The 11,861-nt window shown below is 40.3% G+C and overlaps 1 long non-coding RNA gene across 1 annotated transcript; it reads left to right on the forward strand.

Annotated features, from left to right (window-relative positions):
• Positions 1-4,902: 4,902 nt before the first annotated feature.
• On the forward strand, positions 4,903-11,176 carry LOC100562305 (uncharacterized). The gene is made up of 3 exons (XR_507155.3): positions 4,903-5,061; positions 8,192-8,327; positions 10,416-11,176. It is a non-coding gene; the product is annotated as an uncharacterized LOC100562305 (long non-coding RNA).
• The last annotated feature ends 685 nt before the right edge of the window (positions 11,177-11,861 follow it).

Genomic DNA, 11,861 nt, shown 5'->3' on the forward strand with positions numbered 1-11,861 from the left:
GGACAAAACACCTGGGGACCCACAGGTTGAGAACCACTGGGATAAATGGAAGCACAAATAATTGGGTGCAAGTCTCTGTATGTTTAAAAGTGGGAGGGAGACAGTTGTAGGCATGAGACACAAATATGGTTCTTGTCCCTGATACATTGAGGGTGGGGGTGGGAGGGAATATGCTGGTCTCCTACCTCAGATGGTTTAAGAAACAACTATTTACTGTCAATTGAAAGCACGCCAAGAATGGGTTTTGTTCACATATTTTAGCTTGTCTAAATGGTTACGGGTTTCTGGTTCATCAATGCCTAGTGTTTGATGCTAAATAGACCTCTGAAAAAGGCCTTGAAAGAGACCAAGCAGTTTTGTTTTTTCTTTCAATAAAACAATATATTTTAAAGCATCTTGAGATGTTTATTTTGATTGATTTAAGAAACCTAATCCAAATTGGATGCTAATGTGGTTCCACCCTGCTTTAAATCATATGATCATAAGGTAATAAAGAGTGGAACCATTGGGTTCATTGAAGGGGGATAGATAATTTATTGCAGATTTAGAGTGCATCTAACAGAGTAAAATTAATGCAGCTTGATACCAGCCATAAAAAAGAAGATGGGACCGGCAAAGAAAATCTTGAAGAAGGGTTCATCCAGCCGTTATAGGCTCAGGGCTTGTCTACACTGGCCTTACACCACAGTGCCTTCCTGAGTCACTCCTGGGTGTCCAGATGATCTCCAGTGACTTCCGGTAAGAAACACAAGGTAAAAATGGTTAACCTCATTTTACTGCACATTAGGAGAAGTCAGGAAGACTCCAGAGTTTTGGTGAAAATCTGAAACTCAGGGGTTAGTATGGACAACTGGACTCAAACTGATTTACTTCCCACCCTGCTGCGTGGCATGGAGAAAGCCAGATCAGGGTCACATTCCTGCTGTTGCTACACCAGCCAACCATGGAGCACTAGAAAGCTCCTTGCCATTACTGGACCCAGCAATGCCTTGGAGTTCTCTACTAGCTGCCACTTTGGCAGACATAACAGTCCCAGGAAGGGGCTCAAACTGTGTTTGTCCCAACTGGATGATCCGGATTCTGATTCCACTTATGCCACAGCTTTGGGATACAACATCTTGTACCCCAAAGCTGTACCCAAACAACATGAAGTTCAACAGGGACAAATGCAAGATACCCCACTTCGGCAGAAAAAATGAAATGCAAAGATACAGAATGGGGGACAATACCTGGCTCGACAGCAGGGCATGTGAAAAAGATCTTGGAATCCTCTTGGCGACAAAAAAAAGTCAATGGGATTTTGGCCTGCATAAACAGGAGTCTAGTGTCTAGATCCAGAGAAGTCATGCTACCTCTCTATTAGCTTTGGTCAGAACACATCTGAAATACTGTGTCCAATTCTGGGCACCACAATTGAAGGGAGATGTTGGCAAGCTGGAATGTGTCCAGAGGAGGGTGACTAAAATGATCAAGGGTCTGGAGAACAAGTCGTGATGTCTGCCGTACTTCCTCCTCCTGTAATGTTAATACCAAAACCAGAGTAGACTGAATTTTATTGTTACTTAACACTACAGTAGACCAATTGATTCAAGGAGATTGAGTCATGTATTATTGCACGGTTGAACAGCTGATTCCATTAGTCTACTCCATTCAAGATTACCTAAGAGGATTTGGACCAATGCATTTTAATAAATGTATAACCAGAAAGGAAAAAAAAAAGGGGGGGGGGAGAAGGACACCTCAACTTGGTTCAGCGGCAGCTTGGTTGAAAATATATATATATATTTAATATCATCAGAAATGTACCAGACCATGGCAAATTTAAAGCCATTTGGCACCACTTTAACTGCCATAGGTCCATGCAATGGGATCCCAGGATTAGTAGTGTAATAGAGAGGCAAATAATAATAATAATAATAATAATAATAATAATAATAATAATAATAATAATAATAACTTTATTTTTATATCCCACCCCATTTCCCCGGAGGGACTCGGAGCGGCTTACATGGGGCCATGCCCGACAACAATACAATAACAGCAATAAAACAATAAAACAAGATCGGCAATAAAACAATGTCGCATCAATAAAAACATACAATACACGCAAAACTACAATACACAAAATTCTATTGCATCTAATAAAGTAATATTTCCATGTAGCACATAATTTAACTATGGAATTCATTGTCACTAGATGAAATTAAGGTTTTCACCTTTTTTGGACTTCAGTTCCCAGAATTCCCAAATGTTGGCCAAGCTGTCTGGGAGTTGAAGGTCATAGCAACTAGAGGACCAAAGAAAGAAACATTTGGTCTGATCCTTCACTGTTGCTTCATTCTTCTTCTTAAATGTTCCCATATTTCATAAGTCAGTAAGCTGGCTAGGATTTCTGTGAGTTCAAGTCCAAAACACCTGGAGGGTTGAAGTTTGCTCATGCCTGGCCTAAGGTAATGGACAAAATACCACACTCTAATGAATAGAAGCTAGTCAGGTTTGCTGTTTTGGCACTGGTGACATTGCCAGCTCAGAAGCATAGGGCCAGTCATCTGGTCCACATCTTATATCTACTGCATGTTCAGTGAGATGGAGCAATTCATAGTTGCAGTCATGGTGAATAGGGCCTTTTTGGCGGTGACACCCAGCTGTGGAACACCTTCTTTGTAGAGACCCAATTGTCAAGAACACTTGCATAATAATAATAATAATAATAATAATAATAATAATAATAATAATAATAACAACAACAACAACAACAACAACAACAAACTTCCTTGACAAAATTGAAGGCAAAGCTGATAAGGAGAAGACCTGGCTCTGGCTCACAAATGGGACCCTGAAGAAGGAGACAGAAGGCCTGATACTTGCAGCTCAGGAGCAAGCCATCAGAACAAAGGCAGTTCAGGCCAAGATCGAAAAATCAGCCGATGACCCAAAATGCAGACTGTGCAAGGAAGCTGATGAAACCATGGATCATATCCTCAGCTGCTGTAAGAAAATCGCACAGACTGACTACAAACAGAGGCACAACTATGTGGCCCAAATGATTCATTGGAACTTATGCCTCAAGTACCACCTCCCAGCAGTAAAGAACTGGTGGGATCACAAACCTGCAAAAGTATTGGAAAATGAGCACACAAAGATACTGTGGGACTTCTGAATCCAGACTGACAAAGTTCTGGAACACAACACACCAGACATCACAGTTGTGGAAAAGAAAAAGGTTTGGATCATTGATGTCGCCATCCCAGGTGACAGTCACATTGACGAAAAACAACAGGAAAAACTCAGCCGCTATCAGGACCTCAAGATTGAACTGCAAAGACTCTGGCAGAAACCAGTGCAGGTGGTCCCGGTGGTGATGGGCACACTGGGTGCCGTGCCAAAAGATCTCAGCCGGCATTTGGAAACAATAGACATTGACAAAATTACAATCTGCCAACTGCAAAAGGCCACCCTGCTGGGATCTGCGCGCATTATCCGAAAATACATCACACAGTCCTAAACGCTTGGGAAGTGTTCGTCTTGTGATTTTGTGATATGAAATCCAGCATGTCTATCTTGTTTGCTGTGTCATACAATATAAAAACTTTATTTATACCCCACTCCATTTCCCAAAGGACTTGGGGCAGCTTACACTGGGACAAGCCCAAAACAGTATTACATCAATAAAAAAGTAACACGATAAAATTACAGTATGATAACACATCTTATAAAAATTACAATAACTTAAAACATAGACAATAATCCCAATCAGTAGTCAAACACCATAGGACATGGGCCATTTTAAGGGGAAATAGAAACTTGAAAGTGCATATTCTTCGATGACTAGGGATGGGAGTGACTAAAGGTAATATAGTGCATGGAATGGCCAAGGCCTAGGTAAAGCGCATGGACAATTATTTAACAGTTACAAGAAGGCACCTGTGAACATCCATGTTTTCATATTCTTCTTGAAGGAATACAGGGTGGGAGCTAATCTAATCTCCTTTGGGGGTCGTTCCAGTGCCAAGCTAAAATATAGCTTGCTGCTAAATTATTTGGGTCTAAAGATTTTATATAAATCTGCATATTATATAGCCTGAAATATTTTTCAAAGTGAAGTAATGACATGATAGCCATAATTGCATATTTGAAAGGATATCATAAGGGAGCCAGCTTGTTGTCTGCTGCTCCAGACTCTGAGAAATGGAGCAATGGATTCAGAAAATAGAATAAGAAATTATAACTAAAGAATTTCCTGATGATAATAGCAGTTCAACAGTGGAATGAATTGCCAGGGAATGTGGCAGAAATTTCTTTTCTGGAGGTTTTTAAACAGAGGCTGGGTAACCATCTGTCAGGAGTGTGTGAATTGTGACTTCCTGCATGGTAGAATGAGGTTGGACAGGATGGCACTTGGAGTCTCTTTCAATACTGTAGTTCTAAATTAGTACTCTGACTTTATTTTTTGCTATCCTGAGGTCTTTTAATACACAGTGGGATAGAAATATTGTATGTAGTATACAAATAAAATGTTGTATGCTATCACTTTTTATTCTTTCAACATCTGTTGCCCAAGGCGGCCTCCCCATTCTTCCCCATAACAGAAACTTCTGGCCACAGGTATGAAAATGAGCAGCCACATAGAGCTGACTGGAAGCCTCCTTTGCTAAAACCAGTGTCAACCATTTTTATGGTGTTTTGGATTTTTTACCAACTGAGCTCAAGAAATGACATCAGTCCTTGGCTATATGCCACAGTGAACAATATTACAGTCATACTTGACTTGTATGGGGTCAAAGGAAGTGCATTCCAATATTTGAACATCACTGGACTTTGTGGTAAGAAGGGGGAGTGACATGCCTTTCTCAACATCCCCTAATGGTCAGAATGTTCCCAAAAGTGTGTCGTAATTCTCTGGGAATCCTATATAAAAAGACCTCTTTCCTTCAGGCATATCATCCTGACTTCAAACTTCCTTCACAAAAGCATAGCAAGAACCAGAGCATCAAGCATCAACTATGAGGGCTCTTTTCATTCTATTTGCTGCCTTCTTACTTGTTATTCAGACCGTTCCAGGTAAGCGATTGATGAATGTGAATGGAGAAGATGAGGTAAAGGACATAAGGATTAGATTGAATGACAATGTTGTATGGAATCCTATTGGTTAATTCCAAAGAGAGGGTTTCTTGAATTAATATCTGACCAATCACAGAGTATGGAATAGAAGTGTCTGCTCAGTGAATCAATTCTTGAATTGTAAGTTAACACATGGGTAAATCTAATTCAGTGATTTTACTCCAGTCATTAGCAATGGATCAAATGGATCATGACCTATTCAGACCTATAAATGAGTGTATTATTACTGGTATGGTTGTAGGTAAATGTTTTCCCCTGACGTTAAGTCCAGTCTGACTCTGGGGGTTGGTGCTCATCTCCATTTCTAAGCTGAAGAGCCGGTGTTGTCCGTAGACACCTCCAAGGTCATGTGGCCGGCATTACTGCATGGAGCTCTGTTACCTTCCCGCCAGAGTGGTACCTATTGATCTACTCACATTTGCATGTTTTCGAACTGCTAGGTTGGCAGAAGCTGGAGCAACAGCAGGTGCTCACTCTGCTCCTGGGATTTGAACCTGGGACCTTTCAGTCTGCAAATTCAGCAGCTCAGCGCTTTAACACACTTTGCCACCGGGGCTCCGGTATGGTTGTAGGTCATCGTAAACTGATCATCCCAAAGGCTATTCAGATATTAATCAGTTTCTCCTAGGGCTTCATCAGAGAAGTGCTTTAAAGTGGACAGCCCACATTTTTGGCATCTTTTGCCACCTGTAGTGTTATGGGAAATATAGTTTTCTGTAGCTGAGAATTCCAAAGGCCCCATCCTAAACTACATTTCCCAAAATTCAGCAGGTGGCTGAAGACGTCAAGAATGTGACAGTAATTGCTTTGAAATGCTAGTCTGATGAAGCCCCTAGTTGTTTTCATATAATTACATTTCAGAGTCTTATGAGTGGTGCTTTTATCCAACACAAGTTTTAGCACTGTGGAGTGATTACCTCAAGCAAGAGTTTTTTGATGTCATGAAAAGATTCTCTGTTGTTGGTTATTTAATTTAATATGATTTCATTTTTACTGCCATGAAGAGATAAAAACAATTGTGAGCTTTTGAATGTTTCCATCTCCCAAGAATATGACCAATCGGTGGACATGATTTATCTTGACTTTGGGAGGTTGCAATTCTTTGATGATCCATTTATGGAAACTAACTAAAATATTGGTTTGGCTCTGCTCTCATATGTTGGCTAAGTGGAGCCATTTTTAATTTTCCTGTGTACAAAAATTGTGACTATTTCACATTCTTCAGTCTCAAAGGAAGGTTCCTCTGAACAAGAAAATCTTGTGATAGGTTCACCTTTGGGTCACCACAATCAGGAATGACTTAAAGGAAAACAACAACAGCATGATGCTATCAATCTCTATAACGCCACTTCTCAGTCTTTTGTAAGCCAGGTATTTTGGACTGGAGCCTTCAGAATTCCTAGACAGCTTGGCCAGTGTTAGATAAAGTCCAAGAGAAAGTTTGAGAGTTTGAAAGCTACTCCATTAGAGCACAAGTGGTAAAGTTCTTGCACTCAAATAGACCCAATCTAAAATTCATACTGGAAAGATGAGAGAAGATGTAGATTGGTCAACAAAATAGGAAATCTCCAGTCCAAACTTATAGCTCCCTAAGGTGTTCTTTATAACATTTGGTTTCCAGACCTTTGATCATCTTGGTTATCCTCCTTGGAAAACATTTTGACTTCTCAATAATTTTCTTGGGCTATAGTGGTCAGAACTGGACCCAATATTCTAGGTGAAATCTGGCCAAAGCAGAACAGAGTGGAACTGACCTATACATTGATATACAATATAGGTCCAGGCTGTTAGAAGAACAGTAGCTCCCTTTATGAGCCCATTAAAGATTAAGATCATCTGGAGAGTCCATTCTCTCCCACTGCCTTCCCAGTTTCATTTGATGGGACCAAGAAAAAAGGTCTTCTGAAGGCCCTTCCACACAGCTGAATAAAATCCCTCATTATCTGCTTTGAACTGGAATATATGGGAGTGTGGACTCAGATAACCAAGTTCAAAACCGATATTGTGGGATTTTCTGCCTTGATATTCTGGGTTATATGGCTGCATGGAAAAGCCCTAAGGTTCCTTCTACACTGCCTGATAATCCAGTTCAAAGCATATAATCTGGATTTTATATAGAATCATAGAGTTGGAAGAGACCTCATGGGTCATCCAGTCCAACCCCCTGCCAAGAAGCAGGAAAATCACATTTAAAGCATCCCTGACAGATAGCCATCCAGCCTCTGTTTAAAAGCCTCCAAAGATGAAGCCTCCACCACTAATATGGCAGTGTAGAAGGGGCCTCAGGGCTTTTCCACACAGCCATAAAACCCAGAATAATAATAATAATTAATAATAATAATAATAATAATAATAATAATAATAATAATAATAAATTTATTCTTATATCCCGCCCCATCTCCCCGAAGGGACTCGGGGCGGCTCAGCAATAACAAAAACAGTGACAAATTACACATTGTAAAATCAACATGAAAAGCAGTCATACAATCAATACAGAATGTCAAGGCAGATAATCCACAATTTCTGCTTTGAACTGGAATGTCTGAGTCCGCACTCCCATATAGTCCTGTTTAATGTGGATTTTATACAGCTGTGAGGAAGGGGCCTCAGTGGCTGCTCCCAGACTTTGGAACTCTCTCCCCAAGAAGACTTGCAATCCTTGCTGTTCTTTAGTCAGCAAGTTAAAATAGTTTTACATAAGCACACATTTAGAAGCTGGTGAAAGTCACATAACAAGTACTGTTTTTAAGGTTTCTATATAGTTTTTAAAATGAACTTTAAGAAGGAGGAGACCATGTAATAAAGAGGTTCTCTGGGATGAAAATGTCAGTTCAGTTTAGGGTTTTTTCCACTTGAAAATTTCCAGTATGGAAGAGTATGAAATTCATAATTTTACCAAGCCTTACTATTGTCCTAGGCTTCATCTACACTGCCACATAATGCATTTTAGAACTGCATTATATGACAGTGCAGACGGGACTCTGGATCACTCATACAACTCACTACATCAATCTGTAAGTGAAATTCAAAAGGAACTCTTTCTCTTTCTCTCTTCCTTTTTCTATAACAGGAAATGCTGACCCTGCACCTGACACCATGGCTTGTAAGATTAATGATCGGGGGTTCTGCAAATACGGAGAATGCCCTGGAATTACACAGCCCACAGGAGGGACATGTCAATGGGGAAGCCTTGTGTGCTGCAAATCGTAAGTCAAATCTCACTGGCCTAAATTAAATCGCTAGTCTCAAGGAGAGTAAATGTATGGAATCAATTGCTAAAACAGTTGAGAGATTCTGCAGAAGAAAATTGGATGTACATAGGCCTGCCTGAAGAGAAGGGCCTAATAGAATTTGGCTTCTAGTTCCCATACAGTTGCTCACCCATAAATTTCATGAATCGAAAATGGAAAACATTTGGCCAAACAATATCAGAGTGTCATCTAGATGGAAAGTGATATTAATGAGGAAGAACACACAAGCAAGGAGAGGCTGCTGCATTTTGCCTTTGCCTGAGTCTATTGGGAAGGGCAAGATTCCTTCATCCTCTCTTCTTCCACCCTCTCTCCTTAATTAATGCAGTACAATCTACTTTTGTTCCTTGAACTCAGTCAATAATAATTGAACTCCTAACCTATGGTAGAGCTATTCTAATATTTTTGTGGCAACATTTATTCAGGTAAGGTTTGTCATTGCCTGCTGCTGAGGTTGAGAGAGTGGGACTTGTCCAAGATGGGTTTCCAGGGCAGAGTAGGGAGTTACAGTGTTCCCTCACTTATCATGGGGGTTACATTCCAGGACCACCCGTGATAAGTGAAAATGCGTGAAGTAGGGATGCTAGGCTTCTCCTTAGGAAGGAAGTAGAGGGAGGGAGGGAGGATGGGAGGAAGAAGGGAAGAAAGAGGCAGGGTAACATGGCACCGCCTACTTCTCCTCCCGCTGCCTTTTGGGCTCCTTCTCCGCCTCGCCACCCGCACCCAACTGAGACCACCGCCACTGTAAATCATAATTTTTATGATTTATAATATTATTTTAGTGTTTATTTTAAAAATATGAAACCGCTAGTCCGTGAAAAGTGAAGCGTGAAATAGTGAGGGAACACTGTACACCTAATCTTCCTGAGTCCCATCTCAACACTCAAAACACTATATTATATTAACTTCTATAAATCTTCAGCATCATCATAGATGAAATATAACCTTCTTCAAGGTGGCTTTTTCATCTGACCAACTTTAAGCGCCATAGGTAAAGGTAAAGGTTTTCCCCTGACATTAAGTTCAGTCATGTCTGACTCTGGGGGTTAGTGCTCATCTCCATTTCTAAGCTGAAGAACTGGCGTTGTTCGTAAACACCTCCAAGGGCATTGAGCCCCCAGATGGTGTAGTGGACTAAGTGACTTGAAGGTTGGGTTGCTGACCTAAAAGCTGCCAGGTTTGAATCCTACCCAGGGAGAGCGCGGATGAGCTCCCTCTATCAGCTCCAGCTCCACGCAGAGACATGAGAGAAGCCTCCCACAAGGATGGTAAAAACATCAAAACATCCAGGTGTCTTCTGGGCAACGTCCTTGCAGGCGGCCAATTCTCTCACTCCAGAAGTGACTCAAGTTGCTCCTGACATGAAAAAAAATGTAGCCGGCATGACTACATGGAGTGCCGTTACCTTCCCGCCAGAGCGGTACCTATTGATTTCCTCATATTTGCATGTTTTCGAACCACTAGGTTGGGGCTAACAGTGGGAGCTCACCCCGCTCCCCAGATTCGAACCGCCAACCTTTCTGTCAGCAAGTTCAGCAGCTCAGTGGTTTAACCCACTGCACCATACCAAAGACCAAAAGCAGACATTTTCTGTAGCACTCCAATGGGATTCCTTCTGGGCCGGTGACCCATTTTCTTCCTGTATCTTCTCCAAATTATATGGAAGGATCCAGGTGCATGGCCACATTCCTAACAACAGTTTCACATAAGGACATTGTGATCAGCCTTAAAGCTGGGAGTCAATTCACCAACACCTCCTAAGAAAAATAATGTTTCCGGAACAGAAAATGCTGTTCTCAATATAAAACGTCCATGAGCAAATTTTGCACAGTTCCAAATTCAAAATAAGCTTCAAACTTGCTGGTTTTTAAGAATTTTTTTGTAAGAAGAAGAAAATTGTTAAAATTACATGTTTCCTTTGGAAAAAATACTTAGTGAAGAATAACATCTTTGTTCATAATCTATCTTTTAAAATTATGTGTTATGACAAAGAACGGCGTGATCAGATTTGGCTATTACTTATGCATCTTGTTTTTCTCATAGACCTTTTAGACCTTGAGATTCTGGGGAAATTCCTGCCTACTTCGTGACCTTGTATTATAGACAAGAATGAAGAACTCTCTGTTATTGAAGATTGAAAATATTGTGGAAAATTAAAGGAACAGCACTCCCTGCCATTCTTGCCTCCAATCCCCACTGCTTTTTACACGCACACACTTCAACCCCTTGGAGAAACTTCCTAAAATCTTCTTGCAATCCATGTAATACATTACTCCTAACTCAGTTCATACATAGACTCTTGGAACCCAAACAAGCATTTGAGAATGATTAATGAAATCGTGGCACTGAACTGCAAACTGAAAAGTACAAATTATACTTAAGTAAAAGGAAGGAACATCAGGCTTTCAGGAATCGTGCACAAAAAAACCTCCTTACCTTTATATTTTTGATTTGATATTTGAAAAAATATGAAAACACACACCTTTTGACAACCCACTAGCTAATGCCCCTTCTTCTTTTTTGTTTCCATGCACTTGACACACAAGGCCCCTTCCTCATTTGGTTTACTACTGTTTAACCATCTATTGTAACTTATGATCGATCCTTGAACTTTTGATCTGAGATTCTTTTCTGGGGGAAAAACGCACACATTTAGATTTTTAAAACCATTCTGAGTATTACGAACATGACCTTTTTATCTGTGACATAAAATTAACACTGACCAAACTTTACATGTGCCTGTCACTGTTTTGAATTCTGTTAACACATGAATGAAATGAAATAAAAAGCATCTCCAACAACAACATTGTGCTGGTTCATTCTTTTGGTTGCTAGTAGCTTGGTCACTCAATGGTGTGTGATTTCTTCTACTTTGACGCAAAACACTTATTATAAGTGGCCTTCATCTTTAAATTGGAAAAGAGGAAATTTCCCTTTGTCCCGACATTAATATTGTTTTACTCCTCCTCAGGAAAAAATTGAAAATTTGAGAAAATGTTTTAAAAACAGAACTGAAAGAAAACCACCCACACATTCCACATACAATGCATTTGCACTTGCTAATTTCAATATATACTGCTGTTCATTTCATTGGAATATATATCTATATATATAAAAGGGTAATGAAATTTTGGCCTAGGACAAAACAACAAAACTACACATTCCAGAAACACTAAACTTGGCAGCACAACCCCTCATCCATGCCTCTACGTTCATACAACAAAAAGAAAAGAAAAATAAAGTCCTAATTAGAGGGAGAGGAATAATTGTTTTTATCCAATTGCTGCCAGTTACAAGGTTAAGCTCCACCCACTTGGTCTCCTAGCAACCCACTCAGCCCAGGGGACAGGCAGATTAAGGCCTCACTTAGGCCTCTTCCACACTGCCTATAAAATACAGATTATCTGATTTTAACTGGATTATATGGCAGTGTAGACTCAAGGCCCTTCCACACAGCTATATAACCCATTTATAATGGACTTAATGTCA

Source organism: Anolis carolinensis, chromosome 1, assembly GCF_035594765.1.
Source record: "Anolis carolinensis isolate JA03-04 chromosome 1, rAnoCar3.1.pri, whole genome shotgun sequence".
Classification (NCBI taxonomy): Eukaryota; Metazoa; Chordata; class Lepidosauria; order Squamata; family Dactyloidae; genus Anolis; species Anolis carolinensis.